Source organism: Xenopus laevis, chromosome 6L (assembly GCF_017654675.1).
Source record: "Xenopus laevis strain J_2021 chromosome 6L, Xenopus_laevis_v10.1, whole genome shotgun sequence".
Taxonomy (NCBI): domain Eukaryota; kingdom Metazoa; phylum Chordata; class Amphibia; order Anura; family Pipidae; genus Xenopus; species Xenopus laevis.
Genome location: NC_054381.1, coordinates 5,519,014 through 5,541,616, shown reverse-complemented (window position 1 = coordinate 5,541,616; position 22,603 = coordinate 5,519,014). Strand labels below are relative to the sequence as shown.

The 22,603-nt window shown below is 45.0% G+C and overlaps 1 protein-coding gene across 2 annotated transcripts in view; it reads right to left on the bottom strand.

Annotated features, from left to right (window-relative positions):
• scap.L (SREBF chaperone L homeolog) overlaps positions 1-22,253 on the bottom strand; it is a 52,442-nt gene extending 30,189 nt beyond the window's left edge. The window contains exon 1 of one of the 2 annotated variants that reach the window (XM_018267011.2): positions 21,670-22,253. The gene's annotated coding sequence lies outside the window, so the exon portion shown is untranslated. Of the gene's footprint in view, positions 1-21,473; positions 21,496-21,669 lie in introns of those variants that run through there. The other variant, XM_018267012.2, reaches the window with a different exon arrangement.
• Between the last annotated feature and the right edge of the window lie 350 nt (positions 22,254-22,603).

Below are 22,603 nucleotides of genomic sequence, written 5' to 3'. Positions count from 1 at the left end.
ATAGTATCAGCCAGTGTGTGGCCTCCTCAGCCAGTGTGTGGCCTCCTTTAGCCTAAAGGTTGGTTACTATCCATCCACCAGCCAAGTTGCCAGTTGTTCTTTGTATGGAACAACAATATGGAACCTTCCCAATCCATATCCGATAAGGTGCAGATAGAGTTTGCAGGTCATATTGGGAAATGGGTTGAAGGTTCAGTTAATGGGCTGTGGGGATCTGAATTAGACCCTTGCAGTACTTTACTACCTGTTCAGCATTGGTACAAGTACGTGACCGGTTATCAAGGATGCTTGGGACCAGTGGTTTTCCGGATAAAGGATCTTTCTGTAATTTGGATCTTCATACCTACCTAAGTCTACTAGAAAATCAATTAAACATTAAATAAAGCCAATAGGCTGGTTTTGCTTCCAATAAGGATTAATTATATCTTAGTTGTAATCAAGTATAAGTTACTGTTTTATTATTACACAGAAAAAGGAAATAATTTTTTATTTCATTATAATGGAGTCAATGCGAGACGGCCATTCTTTAATTCGGAGCTTTCTGGATAATGGGTTTCCGGATAACGAATACCATACCTGTACCACAAGTCATGACAACTGCATGTTATGATTAACCAGGGCACTGAATAAAGCTGATCAACCCTTTCTGGGGCATAAATGCAACCAGTCCATGACTATATAAAGGGAGTCCTCGAGTTATATACACCGGACTTACACACACCTCAGACTTACAACTCAGAGCTGGCCATAGACGCAACGATCCGATCGTACGAATCGTGGATTCGTACGATTTTCGGACCGTGTGTGGAGAGTCCCGACATTTTTCGTGCGGCGGAGATCGGTCGTTTGGTCGATGGGACAGGTTAGAACATTTCTGTCGGCTGCCGATAATATCTCTGCGTGTATTGCCGATCGTACGATTTTCAGTGGGAGACTGTCACTAGTGTTGTCAGACATATCTATATCGTACGATTGCTGTCAGATGTAGAACATTGGCTGATCTGTTCTTTTACTACTTTATTTGATCGAAATGGTAAGACTTTGATCTGAATGGTTAGTGGAGGGTCGGGAGATGGGAAAGTCCGATCGTATGTTGACTCGTACGATCGGATCTTTGCGTCTATGGCCAGCTTTAAACACACCACCCAGACTTACTAGGGATGCACCGAATCCACTATTTTGGATTCGGCCGAACCCCCAAATCCTTTGTGAGAGATTCGTCTGTATACCAAACCCTAATTTGCATATGCAAATTAGGGGTGGGAAGGCGAAAACATTTTTTACTTCCTTGTTTTGTGACAAAAAGTCACGTGATTTCCTCCCTGCCCCTAATTTACATATGCAAATTAGGATTCGGATTCAGTTCGGCCGGGCAGAAAGATTCAGCAGAATCCGAATCCTGCTGAAAAAGGCTGAATCCTGGCCGAATCCCTAAGACATACACACAACTCAGTCTTACACATAGAGGCTATTACAATAACATACTATGATTTGCTTGACCTTTATTAGCATTTAACTTTAATAAACCACCTTGCCCATTCCCCTCTGTTGTGTTTTGTCTACTGCGGAACACAGAAAGGTTAAAATAAATACTATGTTCCGACATCTGTCTACGTTGCACTTAATAAGTAAATGTATATGTTTCATTTTACATACAAATTCAACTACAGAGCAACCCTACAGACCATATCTTGTACGTAACTGGGGACTGACTTTATATTGACTTGACCTAACAAGCTCCTAAGAACTAAAGGTTGCCATACACAGGCCGATAAAAGCTGGCGACAGACCAAGTCGGCAGCTTATTGGCCCGTGTATGGGGCCCCCCGATGGGCTTCCCCGATCGAGATCTGGCTGAAAATCGGCCAAATCTCGATCGGATGGGACAAAAAATCCCGTCGGATCGCGGCCACATCTGTTCGTTGATGCGGTCACGCGATCTGACCGCACGTTCCCAATCGTTAGGATCCGATAGTTGGGCCCCAGGGCCCACGATCTGATCAGCCCGATATTGCCCACCTCAAGGTGGGCATATCGGAGAGAGATCCGCTCGTTTGGCAACATCGCCAAACAAGCGGATCTCTCCGTGTATGGCCACCTTTAGAATGTCTATTTCTGCTTCTTAAGTCTGAGCTTCAAACCAAAAAGAATCTAGCCATTTGTCAGGATTCTATCAGAAATTCCCAGGTTAGGGAAAACCCATAAAATCACTGTGGACTGAACAGGAATCAAGTATTTGGTTTTAAAATCATATTTATGTTCATCCCAACTGGAGAACAATATTTGTTTTTATGTTTGTGGGTCCGGCGTGCTTGTGTACGGACTATTGGCAAATAAAGGTACAAGGGCATACAATGTCAGGCATTTTACAATAATTCAGGCCATAAACACGGTGAAAATGGCCAAAAATAGCTGCTTTCAGCCTGAGATTTACGATGCTCTTACTACAGACTGCATCATGTTAACAGGCAAGACTGAAATTCTTTCCATGCCCTCAGCCAGTCCTAACTGGGTCTTCAGGAAAACACAGTAACGTACCTTCTCCATGCCCAATGTAAACACCAAGCCCAAAGGAACAACGGCTTAGCTAGGGTCTGTGAACCCACAATGCACAGCTCTGGACTCCTCTATATACCCTTATCTCTACTACTGGTTGGAGACATCCTCAAATAACTGTCTCTTTCCTTGTATCCCCATGGCGGCTATGAATGGGGATGCCAATATTTGAACTTAACATTGTGTTTTTTTTGGGAGAAGGCAGGGGGTAACTGCCTGAAGATAAAACACAGTGGGGCTCTTTTATAAACACTGGGCAAATTTGCAACTGGGCAGTAACCGCTGGCAACCAATCCAAATTTTGCTTTCACTGTTCAACCTGCAGCTGATTGGTTGCAATGGGTAACTATTATCTATTGTATGTTTCTTCCTCTTTTAAAAGAGAGAGATACACACAAATCTAAATACAACCTTTATTTTTAAAGGAGAACTGAACCCTAAATATGTATATGCATATAAATGTCACATTTTATATAATTAACTTATTGTACGAGGTTAAAGTTTCAGCTTCAGCTTGTCAATAGAAGCAATGATCCAGGACTTTAAACTTGTCACAGGGGGTCACCATCTTGGAAAGTGTCTGTGACACTCACATGCTCAGTGGGCTCTGATTGGCTGTTGAGAAGCTAAGCTTAGGGCTCGTCACTAATTATCCAGCAGCAGAAAATGAGCTTCCCTGGCTGTAATATAAGCTGATGCTACAGGTTTGCTGATTATTCAATTCTGATGCTAATTGCACTGGTTTCTGTGCTGCCATGTAGTAATTATGTGTATTAATGACTAATCAGCCTTATATTGTGACATTTCTATTCTATGTGTACTGTATATTGTGAGTGGCTCCCTAAGCTCAGTAAGTGACAGCAGCACAGAGCATGTGCAGTGAATCAGCAGAAAAGAAGATGGGGAGCTACTGGGGCATCTTTGGAGACACAGATCTTTACTGCTAAAGAGCTGTGGTTGCCTTGGGCTGGTACAGAAGCACAAACATAATGCACTGTACAACATTTATAGTTAGGCTTTAGTTCTCCTTTAGTTAGGCTTTAGTTCTCCTTTGAAATACAGTTATCTGCTTGTGTGATGCAGGCAAGGACATTCCAGTACATGTTTGTTTTTCTGTAATGGTGAACTTGACCTTTGTTGCTATAAATTCTGGGAAGGGGGCACAATGAAGTACAAAGTGGTCTAGATGGCTCATTGTACAGAAATTGGGGACAACTCAGATGGGTGTCAGCATGACCGGATCGGTGTTACATGCCACAGGCTGGTCTGTGTATAATACAGTTTGTCTCATCATTCTCACAGTGGCAGTAGAAATGATCCCTTAATGAATTTATGGCCTGTGACGTTACAGGACAACTGGCAGTTGGCCCATCTGATAGGGACAAGTGTTTGTTAAATGATTAGCAGGGGGCTCAGCGTGCCAGGGACCTGGGAGAGTCATAAAGGGACTTTGGTATCCAAAATCACCAGCACAAGCACATGGGCTTTCCCAGCTACAATATGTAATCAGGCTCATAACCAGTTACACGTGCAGAACATTCGGCTGCCAAATGCACATCCAGGCACGCTCACTAGCTCTGAGTTTTGCCCCAAAATGTACATTTTAGTTTCAAGTTTGTAAAGGTGACCAACAGCACAGATGTATTTAAGCATTCCTGCAACTAGAAAGTAAGGTCCAACAAGTGGCATTTAAGTTAAGGGTGGCACATAGGGGTATAGCTTGGGTGGCACATAGGGGTATAGCTTGGGTGGCACATAGGGGTATAGCTTGGGACATTGAGGCCCCCATGTGCAGAGGGTGGGATGGGGCCCCTAACTCGTCAACCCCCAACTGGTCATAGGCTCTCCCTCCTGAAGTGATATCACGGTCAGGTTGTAGGGGGAGTCTGGTCAGCTTCTTTGAATACCCCATGTGGGGTAATAAGGAAGTGGGGACAAAGGGGCTCAAAGCTTGATGGTGGGTCTGGGTGAAGTTGCAGGTTTGCCAAACCAGAACCTAGCAAGTCTCTAGCCTGGCTAGCCAAACAGAACATGTACTTGAAAGGACCAATGACTTTGGATAAAAGCAGAGACCAATTACGGCAGCCCCACTAGTAGCATGACCCAAAAATCCAACCCCTTCTTAATAAAAGTCACCCAGCTCCCTGACAGCCCATGGGAAGAAGAGCAGCCAGAAGCACAAAGAATCAAAGCCTTCTTGTTTAACCAGGAGGACATTCATACTGGACTGACAGCTGGGATACTAGGAACTGAAGTCCAGTTGAAGGGACAGATTAAAGCTGCCGATATTGGTCCTTTAGACTGATTTGGCAGCTTATCTGCCCCTGTGTGGGGGCTTACAACAGGTCCCCCCGATAGATATCAGGCCAAAAATTGGCCCGATATCGATCGGGTAGGTTAGATTTTTCTTCTATAGAGAACCTCATCGTCTAGTTGATGCGGACCTACAACCCATTGGCAGCCATTCAATTAGTTGTAATCAGATTGTTCGGCCCTAGGGCCACAAAGTTCGGATTTGCCCAATATCGCCCCGGAAATTAGTGGGCATATTGGGTTAAGATCCGCTCATTTTTTCGACTATTAGACTATAAAACTAATAGCGTTTGGCCACCTTTAATAAGAAGTAATAAATACTTATCAGCTGTGATAGATTTAGGTCTCATTGGGACGGGAGGTAATTTCCCCTGCTAGTTAGTCCCAGTCTCAAGCCGTTCAGTAGCCTTGAGTGAATAACGTGGGTTCAGCTATGATTCGGGAGGCTGGCAGGAATCTTTGGCCAGACAGTAGGACACACCATAGTTCCCATGCCAGGAGTATACAGACGCAGGGCTCGACTGATGCCAAGGAACAAATATAGAAGCTGCAGTAGATAAGAGTTCTGTTGATTGCATGTCCCTGGATAACAGGAGAAAGATTTCAAGGCAACACTGCAAGAACATTCTCAGGAGAAGATTACACAAACCCAATGCACGTGGATGGTTTTAGCATTCATTTCCTGATTCACCCAAATTTCCCCATACCCTCCCAAACTAAGGAGACAAGGTGTCACTGGGCACAGGTAATCTGTAGAACTACAACTCTCATGATCTGACAGAGCTGAAGGCTGAGCTAAAGGCAGTATATCCATATCTGGGTAGTTATGTATATGAAATACACAAAGCCAAAGGCCTAAAGAGGCTGCTGGGAGTAAAACAAATAGGGTGAGCAGGAGTCAGAGTAGAAAGGTGCCACGTGCAGTGCATAAGGAGTAGAAAGCACTTACTATAAACCACTTATTCTGCTTTTAGTACAAAGCACAAAACCACAAAGGGTTCCGCAATCAGTTGGAAAGTATAGTCTGGGGTCAGGCCTTTTCCCTGCAGTTCCCCTTTTCTTCGGGCCACGACTACATTATATTAACCAAAAGTATTCAGGACGGGCTCCTAAAATGCTGCAGAGATATTATCAAATCCAAAATCATTGAGCTGCAACTCAGTATGTCCCTGTGGTCCTATATGAAGAATGCAATAAACTGTAGTTATAGCCGTAAGGTACCTATGCGTGGACAGAATCTGGAAAATTATCTCCGGACACCATGAGCACTTGGGTCTATATGAGCTCCGGGCCCTATGAGTTATATACAAGCACTTGGGTCTATATGAGCTCTGGGCCCTATGAGCTTTATACAAGCACTTGGGTCTATATGAGCTCCGGGCCCCATGAGTTATATACAAGCACTTGGGTCTATATGAGCTCCGGGCCCCATGAGTTATATACAAGCACTTGGGTCTATATGAGCTCCGGGCCCCATGAGTTATATACAAGCACTTGGGTCTATATGAGCTCCGGGCCCTATAAGCTATATACAAGCATTTGGGTCTATATGAGCTCCGGGCCCCATGAGTTATATACAAGCACTTGGGCCTATATGAGCTCTGGGCCCCATGAGCTATATAAAATCACGGGTCTATATGAGCTCAGGGGCCCCATGAGCTATTTACAAGCACTTGGGTCTATATGAGCTCCAGGCCCTGTGAGCTATTTACAAGCACTTGGGTCTATATGAGCTCCGGGCCCCATGAATTATATACAAGCACTTGGGTCTACATGAGCTCCGGGCCTATGAGCTATATACAAGCAATTGGGTCTATATGAGCTCAAGGAACTCCTTTAAATAGGTTCCTATGCAGGTCATATAAAGCTTCTTGCTATATAGGGGACCCAATAAACTCCCAGGAGCTGGGATCTTGCACCCTATCCGGGGAGCTCTCTCTGACGCAGTGCTGGGTGGCAGCCAAGAAAGTACAACACACGTTCACATACCTGGAGGCCAAACATTTACACACGTGTAACCACGCTCTCCCTTGTTATGTTGCTAACCGCAGTACAAACATACCTCATTCCAGGGCCCTGAAGGCCCCCATGCACGAGCAACTATAAGCTGACGACAGTTTAAGTCGGCAGTTTATTGGGCAGTGTATGGGGCCCTCAGACGGGCTTCCCTGATCACCAAAAGTCAAAAGTCACCCAGATGTCGATCAGGCAGGGTTAAAAATCACGTTGGATCGAGGATTGCATCGGCAGCTTTAAGCTGGTCCTTTAGTCAGACCAATGTAGTCTTATCATTCTGATCAGATCATTGGGCCCTAGGGCCCACAATCGGGCAGGGTTAAAAATCCCATCAGAATGAGGACTGCATTGGCAGCTTTAATCTGGTCCTCGATCAGACCACCCGTATTCTTCTCATTGTGATCCGATCATTGGGCCCTAGGGCCCAAGATCGGATCAGCCTGATATTGCTCACCTCGAGGTATGGCCACCTTAAAAGGTACATGGCCATCTTAAAGGAACATGGCCAGCTTAAAGAAGAATTCAACCTGTGGGGAAAATCCCGTACCCCCCCCAGGTAGACCCCCCTCCTGCCCCCAGGCTAATTAGTCCTCCAGGGAAATGCCCCATACTCCATACTTACCCCTCAGATTCTTCCAACGGAGTTGCAAGCATCCGTCTTCCGCGTCCTCGGTAAGCTGACTTGGAGATCGGTATTTATGTGCATGCGCAGTTGGAGCAGTTTGCCGGTATGCGACAACTGTGCATGCGCTGAATTACATGGAAATCGCCAATCTCGCAGTCATCTTACCGAGGACTCGGAAGATGGATGCTTGCAACACCGCTGGAAGAATCTGCGCCGAGGGGTAAGTATAGAGTATGGGGCATTTCCCCAGGGGGTAGTTAGCCTGGAGGGAGGAAGGAGGGAGGGAGGTACAGTATACCTGGTGTGAGGGGTACGTGTTTTTTCCCCCACAGATTGAATTCTCCTTTAAAGGAACATGGCCCACATTAAAGGAACACCAGCTTAAAGGTACAGTTTATACATCACCAACATGGCTGAGGCAGAACACGTGGGCCCCCTGCTGATTTACACATGGCAGTCCTACTCATGAGAGCTTACACTCTAGTAATATGAAACAAACAGTTGTGATGACCCCCTACAATTCCATAATTGTACAGTCAACATGGGCAGCAAATGTGCAATAGTCCTATAGGGATTGTGACCCTACAGGAGGGCTATGGCCAGACTTTTTTCTGGATAAAGCAATGTTATTTTTGGTTCTCCAAGTGACAGGACATAGATGTTTGGAGGGCTGTATCCCAGAAATATGGAGCCGTGAGAAAGAAAATAAAATGCCCAGGGTATTGGTTGCTGGTGTGGGCACAGCAGAAGTAATACAATGGCATGGGTAGTGTGGGCAGTTTTATATTGTGTAACCCACCAAATGTCACCTTAAGAGTCAGGGAAGGCAGGAATATGGTTCATCCGCAGCCAAATGTAAATCACAAGCTAGAACAATGGCTCCTTTCATTGCTGGCACCCATGTTGTTCCCAGGGAAACAGAAGCAGACTGGCTTTTCACTTGCCAGTGTCACATGCCTGCCATCTACATTTAATCTGTGTCCCCCCAGTGCAGCGCTCTATGGCACAAAGACCCCGCTCTGTTTCCCTTTCTGTTCCCATGAGAAAAACAGGGGCGGCCAGAGAGCTCCTTCTCTAATAGGCTTACACTAAGACCTTTGTGTGTGTGAGACCTGTGCGTGGGCAAATTGCACTGCACCTTTACACTCACTATCCCAAATACAAGTCAGGAAAGGACAAACACAGGCTTATGGATAGAATGGGAGGCAGTCAGCTGTCACACAGGGTTAGGCACTGGCAGGTACAAAGGGGCACTCAGAGACCCCCGACTAATAGAGCACGGGGGGGGGGGCAAAGGCCCACCCACAGTGCCAAACACACGGGCAACCCCCCTGCTGAGGCTGCTCTTAGTGAAAATATTTCACTTGAGTCCTACAGGTAATTCTAGGTAATTATGGGTTCAGGAAACACACAGGGGCTCATTTATAAACTTTGCACCTAGGCAGTAACCCATAGCAACCAATCAGTGATTAGCTTTTTCAGTCTACCGTAGGTTGAACACTGACAGCAATCATCTGAATGGGGTGACTGGCCAGGTGCAAATTTGCCCAGTGTTTATAAATAACTCCCACAAAAAGAGCACGTATTTCTATGCAGTCGGCTCACAGATATATTCATACATAGGGATACTACACAGCATGCTGGGAGCTATGCCCGGTGTCTCAGGGCTTCACAAGACTCAATCCAAACTCATATATAGAAAGCTCTGAATTACGGGATGGCTGTCCCCCATAAACTCCATTATAATTAAATAATTACAATTTTTTAAAAATTATTCTTTTTTTTTCCGCCTGTAATAATAAAACGGTAGCTTGTACTTGATCCCACCTAAGATATAATTAATCCTTATTGGAAGCAAGACCAGCCTATTGGGTTGATTTAATGTTTACATGATTTTTTAGTACACTTAAAGGGGTTGTTCACCTTTGAGTGAACGGTTAGTATGATGTAGAGAGTGATATTCTGAGACAATTTGCAATTGTTTTTTATTATTTGTGTTTTTTGAGTTATTTAGCTTTTTATTCAGCAGCTCTCCAGTTTGCAATCTGGTTCCTAAAGTCCAAATTCCCCTAGCAACCATGGATTGATTTGAATAAGAGACTGTAATATGAATAGGAGAGGCCTGTATCAGAAAGATGAGTAATTAAAAGTAGCAATAACAATAAATGTGCAGCCTTACAGAGCATTTTTTTTTTAGATGGGGTCAGTGACCCCCATTTGAAAGCTGGAAAAAGTCAGAAGAAGAAGGCAAATAACTTAAAATTTTAAAACTAAAATAAAAACTATTGAAAAGAAAAGTTGCTTAGAATTAGCCATTTTTTTTAACATACTAAAAGGTGAACCATCCCCTTAAAGGAGAAACAAACCCCTTATTAAAAAAACATACCTCTCTACGTGGACCCCCTCCCTCCTCCCCCCCAGCCTAGCTGCTACCCTGGGAAATTGGCCCTAACTTTTTTGCTTACCCCTTGGTGCAGATTCAGGTACCAGAGTTCATGGCAGCCTTTTTCCGGGTCCTTGGTAATCTGACAGGACCGGCGGTGCATGCGCAGTTGGAGCAATTTCCTGGTTCGCGACAACTGCCGAAATTGCCGAAGCACCAGAAAAAGACACGAAGACCCGGAAGATGGCTGCCGTGAACTCTGATCCCTGAATCTGCACCGAGGGGTAGGTAAAAAGTTAGGGGCATTTGCCCGGGGTAGCAGCTAGGCTGGGGGGGGGAGGAGGTCTAGGTGGGGTAAGGGGGTAGGTTTTTTTTAAATTATGGGGTTTGTTTCCCCTTTAAGGTATGAAGATTCAAATTAGGAAAAGATCTCTTATCTGAAAAACTCCAGGTCCCGAGCATTCTGGATAAAAGGTCCCATACCTGTACAATATCCACCTGCAAACTCATGTGGCTTAGTGGAAATAACTAGGGATGCACCAAATCCAGGATTCGGCCAAATCCTTGTGGCTGGCTGAACTGAATCCGAATTTGCATATGTAAATAAGGGGCAGGTAGGGAAACCACTTGATTTTTCTTCACAAAAGAAGAATGTTTTCCACTTTTTCCTTTCCTGCCCCTAATTTGCAAATTAGCATTCGGTTCGATATTCGGCCAAATCTTTCACCAAGGATTCGGCCGAATCCGAAATAGTGGATTTGGTGCATCCCTAGAAATAATCAGGCCTTGGCCACAACAGTTCTGACTTCTGCCTTCAATACAGTCATGTCCAACGCTTCCTAGTATTGGACTGAATCCCTTATGGATCCCTTGGGAAACATATAAAGATCTAAAAGATCTTCTCTGGCCCCACAATATTTTAATATCACAGGAGAGGCAGAAGCCATCTTTTAGATGGAGCATAATCCCAATCTCTGGACTGAGCTTTTCTCAAATCAACTGTTACATTTATTATTCACATCCCTATAATGCCACTAATGTAGCAAAGTGTAACCATTATAAGATTATTTGTTACTGGGACACTGATAAAAAGCAACTGGAAAAGTGATTCATTTTTGTCTGCCGTGTGAAAACAAATTGAAAATAGTGTTTGAAATACAAACTTGCTTGTTCAGAACTGAATGGGCACAAAATAGTCCAATACTATGGGAAGACTTGGCGCTGCTGTAGAACTCAGCAATACAGGGGTCGGCAGATATACAGCGGAGCAGTTTGCAGTTATACAGTAGCAATGTACTTATGTTACTGGGATATGTTATAGGCAGCGCTGAAGCCTGAAGCAGCCATATGGTGCAAAGGTAGTGGGTCTGGTTTCCCCCATTCATTATTCAGTACTCGCAGGTCGGTGCTAAGTGGCCCCATTAATGGCATTTATAGCCAGAGCAGGAGGATTCGGGGGCTGGATGTTACACTTCACTGAGGTTGGAGGAGCACAATTGGCATCTGAGCTCGAAAAGTCACAAGGCAGAGCCATTTGTGTAGCAGTTGGGGCCGAAAGAGTAAATGTACAGTATGTGTTCCACAAGCAGATTCTTTCATTGCTTTCGAAAAAAAAAAAAAGATATGTAAAAGAAAAAAACTAAAATTAAATGGGGATTATCCCAAATGCTTTGGCTTTATCGGATCAGTAAGGAAGGAAACAAAGCTTCATTCAGTGTGATTAAATATTCAGTCCCCGGCTCAGGCTGAATTATTTCCCCTCTAGTGACGACTACTACTGTACTGAGAGAATGTGCCAAAGCTCGGCATTTTACTCACTGCTGTGGCTCTTGGGTTTCTAAATGAGAACGTAACAGACTGCCCACTGTACCCAGCCTTTATGTATATGTAGCACATGTAATATATGTAACCAACGCCTGGCACTGAGCCTTACAGGTTACTGTACTGCTTCTCTCCCCAACCACCCCATTGTAATGGATCACTACTCCTTCTCTGCCCAAGTACCCCATTGTATTTCTTCTCCTTCTCTACCCAAGCGCCCATTATAATGGATCACTACTCCCTCTCCACCCCAAGCCCCCCATTGTAATGAATCACTGCTCCTCATCTGCCCAAGCACCCCATTGTATCGCTACTCCTTCGCTGCCCAAGCACCCCATTGTAATGGAACACCACTCCTTCTCTGCCCAAGCACCCCATTGTAATGGATCACTACTCCTTCTCTGCCCAAGTACCCCATTGTAATGGATCACTACTCCTTCTCTGCCCAAGTACCCCATTGTAATGGATCACTACTCCTTCTCTGCCCAAGTACCCCATTGTAATGGATCACTACTCCTTCGCTGCCCAAGTACCCCATTGTAATGGATCACTACTCCTTCTCTGCCCAAGTACCCCATTGTAATGGATCACTACTCCTTCTCTGCCCAAGTACCCCATTATAATGGATCACTACTCCTTCTCTGCCCAAGTACCACATTGTAATGGATCACTACGCCTTCTCTGCCCAAGTACCCCATTGTAATGGATCACTACTCCTTCTCTGCCCAAGCACCCCATTGTAATGGATCACTACTCCTTCTCTGCCCAAGCACCCCATTGTAATGGATCACTACTCCGTCTCTGCCCAAGTACCCCATTGTAATGGATTACTACTCCTTCTCTGCCCAAGCACTCCATTGTAATGGATCACTACTCCGTCTCTGCCCAAGTACCCCATTGTAATGGATCACTACTCCTTCTCTGCCCAAGCACCCCATTGTAATGGATCACTACTCCGTCTCTGCCCAAGTACCCCATTGTAATGGATCACTACTCCGTCTCTGCCCAAGCACTCCATTGTAATGGATCACTACTCCTTCTCTGCCCAAGCACCCCATTGTAATGGATCACTACTCCGTCTCTGCCCAAGTACCCCATTGTAATGGATCACTACTCCGTCTCTGCCCAAGCACTCCATTGTAATGGATTACTACTTCTCAGACACATTCAGTAACATTGAGTAGGAGAAACAACAACCTGCCAGAAAGCAGTTCCATCCTAAAGTGCTGGCTCTTTCTGAAATCACATGACCAGGCAAAATGAGCTGAGATGCACCTACACACCAATATTACAACTAAATACACTTGTTGGTTCAGGAATGACATTTTATATTGTACAGTGAATTATTTGCAGGGTAAACAGTGTCATTTGTAAATAAAAACGACACCATAAAAATGATGACAGAATCCCTTTAAGTCGGCTTAGTCTTTAGAACCTTCGTCACAAGCAAACGTGCCACACTGTGGTGTAATGCCCTTGCACCAATAAAGGCTTTTTTATTCAGAAATACACTGGTGCTGTTCTTCTCTATCACATATAGGCATGAACATGTGGCATTTTGCCCTGGACAGTATTTGGGATGCTAATAACCCACTGCAGAGGGCAACCACTGACTAGTGAGCCCAAGCACGCTAACAAGGCACCAAGCTTTAATGAGCTGCAATCATTATCCCCAAGCACTTACAGAGTAAGAGACACTTATGCATTCTGTATGTTTCCCATTAGGGTTTATATTACCTTGTTTAGCTTGGCATACTCCCAGCAGCGGGCACGAGGGCATGTACAGAAGCAGCAGACAGCATTAGTACCTGAGCCTTAATTCTCCATTGGGCTATCAACTTACATTACTTGCCTCCCCGGACAGCAGGACTGTTGTTGTGACAATGGAAACACACTGTGTGCGTTACATCATTACAACCTTGACCGGCCAAGGTCTGAGCACAGTAAACACAAGAACTGTCAGCTCGGGTTTTCAGTAACATCATTTAGCATTCATGCCATTCTCTCAAAACATTGGGCCATTCTAAGAACACGGACCCAAAGGGGTGATGGGGCAGATTCCGGTTTATTATGGAACCAGACAATTACAAATGCTGCTCTCTGAAAGCATGCGACCGGCCTAGAGGCAATGCAGGGAGAAGAATTTACTGAGGGTACCAGTATCCAGCAGCAACACTTGGGGGCAAATTTACATAGGGTCGAATATCGAAGTCGAAGGATTTACCGCAATTCCTACGATCGAAGGAAAAATAGTTCGATCGAACGATTAAATCCTTCAAATCGAAGGATTTTAATCCATCGATCGAAGGATTTTAATCCATCGATCGAAGGATTTTAATCCATCGATCGAAGGATTTTAATCCATCGATCGAAGGATTTTAATCCATCGATCGAAGGATTTTAATCCATCGATCGAAGGATTTTAATCCATCGATCGAAGGATTTTAATCCATCGATCGAAGGATTTTAATCCATCGATCGAAGGATTTTAATCCATCGATCGAAGGATTTTAATCCATCGATCAAAGGATTTTAATCCATCGATCAAAGGATTTTCCTTCGATCAGAAAATTGTTAGGAAGCCTATGGGGACCTTCCCCATAGGCTAACATTGGCCTCGGTAGGTTTTACTTGCCGAAGTAGGGGGTCGAAGTATTTTTTAAAGAGACAGTACTTTGATTATCGAATGGTCGAACGATTTTTAGTTCGAATCGTTCAATTTGAAGTCGTAGTCGATGGTCGAAGTAGCCGAATTCGACCATTCGAAATCCGAAGTTTTTTTTCTTCTATTCCTTCACTCAAGCTAAGTAAATGGGCCCCAAAGTGTCAGCCCAGAGGTACATTAGAGGTGCAACTCAGAGACATCAAATGCCTCTCTGCACAAGTTCATGGCCCCAGTCTACAATGTGCATTTCTTCCTGATTTACAATATCTCAGGGAAAAAGGCATTCTAGCAGTTATAAGCCGATATAAGAACGTAATTACACACACACCAAATATCTCTCAGTCTATCATTTTCCACAGGTCGTACTGGGCAATCCGGATTCCACCAGGACTGCAACTAAAGACCAAGCTAGCCACCCTCCATGTGTGTATGTGCCGCTTACCTCTTCTTTAATTTGCCACTACTGGGTCAAGTTGATGAAGAGGCTATGTTCCTTGCGAGGAAGTGGCCTGGGTTGTTGAAGCCCATAAAGGCCGGGGGCCCATTGGGTTTTTCCCCCAGTGTCCCAGTCTAAAGCTGCATGTGATACCCAGGTCCCACATCTACAGGTAGAGTCCATTTCTCTACATTTGCACTATGGCTAATAGGTCTCCTGGTGCTGCTGCTGAAGAACACCTGTAAAAGGGGTTGTTCACCTTCCAAAAACTTTTTTCACTTCAACTGCTTTCAGATTGTTCACCATAGACTTTTTTTTCCAATTGCTTCGTTCTTTTATTCCTTAATGTTTTTCCAAAACTTAAAGGAAAACTATACCCTCCAAACAATGTAGGTCTCTAGAAAAAGATATTGCATAACACAGCTCATATGTAAAACACCGATTCATGTAAATAAATAATTTTCATAATCATATACTTTATTAGTAGTATGTGCCATTGGTAATCATAAATAGAAAATTGCCATTTTAAAAAAATAAGCGTCACCCCCTGGGATCGTATGATTCACTGTGCACACAAACATACTAACAAACCATACTTGTTAGGTCACATGAGCCAATTAACACACAGAGTTCTGGCTTCAACACTTCCTGTTACAGTTAGAGCTGCAGTATTTCTGGCCAGGTGATCTCTTCCTGTTACAGTTAGAGCTGCAGTATTTCTGGTCACCTGATCTCTTCCTGTTACAGTTAGAGCTGCAGTATTTCTGGTCAGGTGATCTCTTCCTGTTACAGTTAGAGCTGCAGTATTTCTGGTCAGGTGATCTCTTCCTGTTACAGTTAGAGCTGCAGTATTTCTGGTCAGGTGATCTCTGAGGCAGCACACAGACCATCACAAAATGGTGGTTCAAGGCAAGATGTAAAAAGAGCAATATTTAGTTAAATATATAGACCAGTTTGGTAAGATTATTTTAATATGCCACTTATTATGATATAAACTATCTATTGCTTAAGTATTCATTTTGGAGGTATAGTTTTCCTTTAAGTTTAAAGGGATGGTTCACCTTTAAGTTCACTTTTAGTATGTTATAGGATGGCCAATTATGAGCAACTTTTCAATTGAGCTTCATTAGTTATTTTTTGTAGTTTTAGAATAATTTGCATTTTTCTTCTGACTCTTTTCAGCTTTCAAATGGGGGTCACTGACCCCATCTAAAAACAAATGCTCTGTAAAGCTACACATTAATTATTATTGTTACTTTATATTACTCATCTTTCTATTAAGACCTCTCCTATTCATATCCCAGTCTCTTGTTAATATCAGTGCATGGTTGCTAGGATAACATGGACCTTAGCAACCAAATTGTTGAAATGACAAACTGGAGTGCTGCTGAATAAAAAGCTAAATAACTCAAAAGGCACAAATAATAAAAAATGAAATCCAATTGCAAATTGTCTCAGAATATCCCTCTCTACATTCTACTAAAAGTTAGTTTAAAGGTGAACCACCCCTTTAAAGTTGAATGTCCCTGACTGTCTGTCTCTTTCAGTCTGGCAGCTCAGTGATTCAGGTGCAGATTCTGAACAATTTGCTACATTAGTTGATACATTTCTCTTTAGAATATTGGCAACTATTGTATCAATTTTATCAGCTGCCTTTAAAGGGGTGGTTCATGTTTCAGTTAACTTTTTAGTGTTATAAAATGGCCAATTCTAAGCAACTTTTCAACTGGTCTTCATTATTTGTTTTTTTTATAATTATTTAATTATTTGCCTTCTTCGTCTGACTCTTTCCAGCTTTCAAATGGGGGTCACTGACCCCAACTAAAAACAAATGCTCTGTAAGGCTACAAATGTATTGTTACTTTTTATTCCTCATCTTTCTATTCAGGTCTCTCCTATTCATATTCCAGTCTCTTATACAAATAAATGCATGGTTGCTAGGGGAATTTGGACCTTAGCAACAAGATTGCTAACATTACAACCTGGAGAGCTGCTTAATAAAAAGCTAAATAACTCTAAAACCAGAAATAATAAAAAATTAAAACCAATTGCAAATTGTCATAGAATATCAGTCTCTACATCAAACTAAAAGTTAACTCAAAGGTGAACAAGCCCTTACAGGAATTCTGCTCAGCAGGGACAAAAATAAGAAATGGATCAACTAATTGTATTGGTTTAGAACAATTTACAAGGTCAGTGACCCTTCCCCCTCCCAGAGATGCTTTTTATATAAGGTGAAACATGAAACTTTAAATTCAATATTAAAAAAACTGTCACAAATAGATAATAGAAGGTATTCGAAAACAATCTTTATTTCAGCTGAAATAGCTCAAAACAACTTAACTAAAACAAATTTATGGACATAGCTACCTTTGATAACTCGTCGTTCTATTCAGGCCCTCTCCTATTCATATCCTAGTCTTTTTAATTAATTAAATTCATGGTTACTAGGGTAGTTTGGACCTTAGCAACCAGATTGCTGATATTGCAAACTGAATAAAAAGCTAAATAACTCAAAAACAACAAATAATAGAAAAAGAAAACCATTTGCAAATTGTCTCAGAATATCACTCTACATCAGGCTAACAGTTAATTTACAACAATACAATAGGTACAACATATGTTCAGCATAAACCCAATTCATCGCACTCATGTTGAACAAGGAGGGGTTTACAGTCCCTTGAGTCCAAAAAATGAGCAGATTTATTACGGTGAAGCCTAAGTAGGGTGATGAAACCGAACCAAAGGCTTGCACTCATTATCAATATTATCATGCCTTTATTAGAAAAGGAGCTTGTTCCTTGTACATTTCTTTCAGTTGACTACACTATGGCATGTACCACTGAATGAAGAAAAGTAATTATAGAGTTACTGAGTACAAATAAACACTTTCATCAACATTCAGGCTCTAATTAAAGCACATTGGGTGTAGTAGTTCAGCAGCAACCATGGTTATGACTCACAGGTAGAAAATGAAATGTAGGTAGCAGGGCCTGGTGATTCCTTTAAAGGAGAAGGAAAGGTTAAAACTAAGTAAGCCTTATCAGAAAGGTCCATCTAAATATACCAGTAAACCCCCAAAGTAATGTTGCTCTGAGTCCCCTGTCAAAAGAAATACAGCATTTCTTTCCTTCTATTGTGTACTCATGAGCTTCTGTATCAGACTTCCTGCCTTCAGCTTAAACCTCATTGCCCTGGGCAAGAGCATGCTCAGTTTGCTCCTCTCCCCCCACCCCTCCCTTCTCTACTGTAATCTGAGCCCAGAGCAGGGAGAGACTCAGGCAGGAAGTGATGTCACACCACATTAATACTGCAGCTCCTATTCTAAACAAACAGAGAGTTTCTAGAGCTTTTTACTCAGGTATGGTAAAACATTCTACAGAATAAATATAGCATTCTAGCTTGCACTATTGCAGATAATCTATTGGCAATAAAATGCCTCCGTAGCTTTCCTTCTCCTTTAAGCAATAATACATAAAGAAACAGCGAGGAGCAGTAATATGAGCACTGACCCCCTCCCTACAGGGTTACATGGTAGATCCCGTTGTGAAAAAACCCCCACACAGGACACCACATAGAACATTCAGCCCCCTGATTGGCACTGGGTGAGGAAACAGGAAGTGTCAGATCATGAAGAATTAATAAACATTAATGTTATCAGTCAGCATCATTCACTCACCCCATGCTGCATATTACACACTGTTGTATGACTCACTGGCCCAGCTGATTATTATACAAAGGGAAAAGCCAGCAGAGCCCAATGTTTATGGTATTTAATGTGAACATTAAGGAATGGCAACAGAAAACACAATGGAAAAGTCCCTATGTCTATTCAGTCATAAAACTATGGCAGCATAGGTATCCCCTGTACTAAGCACAATTCAGAAAGAACAGCCCCTAAGTTTGCTCATAGTCTGTACAGAGAGATCCCATAAAACTATGGCAGCATAGGTATTCCCTGTACTAAGCACAATTCAGCAGGAACAGCCCCTACGTTTGCTCATAGTCTGTACAGAGAGATCCCATAAAACTATGGCAGCATAGGTATTCCCTGTACTAAGCACAATTCAGCAGGAACAGTCCCTAAGTTTGCTCATAGTCTGTACAGAGAGATCCCATACAACTATGGCAGCATAGGTATTCCCCTGTACTAAGCACAATTCAGCAGGAACAGTCCCCTAAGTTTGCTCATAGTCTGTACAGAGAGATCCCATAAAACTATGGCAGCATAGGTATTCCTCTGTACTAAGCACAATTCAGCAGGAACAGTCCCTAAGTTTGCTCATAGTCTGTACAGAGAGATCCCATAAAACGTGCCCTTTTGCAAGGTGCTATTGAACTAGAAAGGTTTATTGGATATTTATATATTTGCACAGCACAGAGTGGTACCAGACTAGTAAAGTCAAGCAGGCACAATGTTTTCACTGCTCTAATGAATGGCTGGATGGATTTTCATGAAACATGTTCAATTCTCTATCTGAGATCTAATACAATTAGGAGCAAAGAGAGGAAAATCCTGTTCTAAACCCCCAGCTGTTCTGGGCTGGATTTGACAAACAAAAATAGCATATTCCAAAAGATCTAATGGCAGTGTTTTCCAACAGTGAGAACTCATCCAACTGGGCTGGCACCTCTCCAGCTTGGACCAGAGGATCCCCCTCAGTAAGTAAGTAAGTTAAGGTGGCCATAGACGCAAAGATCCGCTCGTTTGGCAACATCGCCAAACGAGCGGATCTTTCCCCGATATGCCATTAACAAGCATGGCTATATCAGGGGTAATCTGAATGATCGGCCGTATGGCCGAATGATCAGATTACGATGTGCCGTGGGCTCCAGCGGGATCAGTCGGGTCAAAATCAAACCTGTCCGATCGACCAAACGACCGATCTCCACCGGACGAAAGATGTCAGCACATGCCACACACGATCAGAAAATCGTACGAATCCTTGAGGGGGGGAGGAGCCCAGGCTACATGGGGGGAGCCCAGGCTACATGGGGGGGGACGAGCCCAGGCTACATGGGGGGGAACGAGCCCAGGCTACATGGGGGGGAACGAGCCCAGGCTACATGGGGGGGGGGACGAGCCCAGGCTACATGGGGGGGGGCGAGCCCAGGCTACATGGGGGGGGGGCGAGCCCAGGCTACATGGGGGGGGCGAGCCCAGGCTACATGGGGGGGGGGCGAGCCCAGGCTACATGGGGGGGGCGAGCCCAGGCTACAGGGGGGGGGCGAGCCCAGGCTACAGGGGGGGGGGCAAGAGCAGGTTACGGGGGGAAAGCGCAGGTTGCAGGGGGGGCAAGCGCAGGTTGCAGGGGGGGGCAAGCGCAGGTTGCAGGGGGGGGCAAGCGCAGGTTGCAGGGGGGGCAAGCGCAGGTTGCAGGGGGGGCAAGCGCAGGTTGCAGGGGGGGCAAGCGCAGGTTGCAGGGGGGGCAAGCGCAGGTTGCAGGGGGGGCAAGCGCAGGTTGCAGGGGGGGCAAGCGCAGGTTGCAGGGGGGGCAAGCGCAGGTTGCAGGGGGGGCAAGCGCAGGTTGCAGGGGGGGCAAGCGCAGGTTGCAGGGGGGGCAAGCGCAGGTTGCAGGGGGGGGCAAGCGCAGGTTGCAGGGGGGGGCAAGCGCAGGTTGCAGGGGGGGCAAGCGCAGGTTGCAGAGGGGCAAGCGCAGGTTGCAGGGGGGCAAGCGCAGGTTGCAGGGGGGGCAAGCGCAGGTTGCAGGGGGGGCAAGCGCAGGTTGCAGGGGGGGGCAAGCGCAGGTTGCAGGGGGGGGCAAGCGCAGGTTGCGGGGGGCAAGCGCAGGTTACGGGGGGCAAGCGCAGGTTACGGGGTAAAGTGAAAGAAGCAGCAGAGGGCACATGGCCAGGTGCAGATATAACAATGGGCAATGAAATAGTGAGTATAAAACAAGGCTACGGCACCATGTGATCCTTACAGTGACATTGGCTCAGTCACTTGGCACAACTCAAGTCCAGGGATGATGCAAGAGATGATATAACCCTATTAGATAAATCATCCCTGCCAGGCAAATCTGCATGAAGATTACACTCCCAGCACATGCAATGCACACAGTAATGGCTGGGCACACAAGCAACATAAACTAGGGCAAATAATGGGGATTAAAGCACAGAGCCCACTGTACCCACCTACTTGCCTGAATATTGCACCAATCAGATGCCAATCACTGTGTTACACAATCAGACCACATGGTACAACAGGAGACTTTGTAGCACATTACACAACCCCAGAGTAGAGCAGAGAGAATGTCTGGCACAGTATAAACAGCACAAGACTCACAGTCCATATACCCTGTGCCATGTACATTCTGTCAGAGATTCACAGAGTAACATCAGTTGCATCACATGAACACTCCACTTGCCATTAAATGACATAACAAACCCCCTCTGAGCCCACTTAGTATATTCCACACATACATACACCAACTGTCACACACAGCAAATGTGTCACATGAACCAACATCCTGACAGTCAGAGGTAGATGTACCATGGAGCCCATATAAGACACCATATCAGACATTCCATATAAAACACTACATGAAGCCACAAAGTGTCAGCCAGAGGCAGTTGCAGTCAGTGAGAGGCCACATGTCACACACACCTCAGCTGAACACACGACAAGACAATGATGATCAAAGCGACCTCCACTTACGGCAATCAGAGAGCGCGTAGAGAAGTCCGGGCAGTGACGTCACACCGCACGTATTGCATCATCCCACGCGCTCGCTAACACCCCACTCCCGGCAGCAGGCGGAACCCCGGTCTCTTAGCGGAAAAGCAGAGAACTGGGCGCTGCCTGTGTCGCACTTTCCACCCTCCCGCCCCCTTACACCTGCCGGCGGCCTCACCTGGGCTCGGGAAGATGCCTCAGCTCCGGGCGAGCAGCTCTCTCCTGTGACACTGCCGGGCTTTGTGTCCACCTGTCCCCCCGGTGTGAGTAGCGTCAGTGGGAAGGGAAATGAGCTCCGCCGGCTTCCAGCGCTCAACCTCCGACCCTTCAACTCTCCCTCCTGTCACTGAGCGCGCACGGCTGCTGCTGCTGGGAGGGACCGGACCAGAGAGAGGCAGCGGCTGGCGGACAGCGACCTCTGACGGGCGGAGGGAGGAACTGCAACTGTGATAGGATGAGACTGAGGGGGATGTTACCGCCTGTGTGACTGACAGGGAGTCTGCTGGGATGTACCACGGGCGCGGAATGGGGGGATATATGGAAACTGTAGGGTCAGTTACCGAGTGCCTCTAATAGCGGCGGCGAAACACAATCATGAGCGCGTGTCCGTGTGACAGACTTGAGCTTCTGAAAGTGGGCGTGGACAGAACTTGCCCTTGGCTACTAACATCTCAGGGGCCCCTGTTTTTAGGAGGGGTGGGCGAGGGAATGTGTAACTGTTACTTATTCTTTCTGTACATATAGGGGGCGGGACCTGGCTGCACTCAACCCCCCAGCTGTTAATGGTCTCTTCTGAGAGTTGTAGCGACTTGTACCACTTTAAGGTGGCCATAGACGTAACAATTACGATCTTTCTTGGAAAAGATCTTTCCAAGAAAGATCGTTCGTTTCAATACACACGTGTAGAGCTGAATCATCAGATATACAGGTGTATATACGGGAAGAAACAATAGAATTCTACCTGTATCTGATGATTCAGCACTAACAATGGGCGATGTTTGGGTCCCTTCAAAGGCACCCGATCAAAATTTTCCGTCCAGCCCGATCGACGAGCCGACCGATATCCAAGTCTTCTGCCGATATCGGTCGGCTCTTTTTCCACCATACACGCA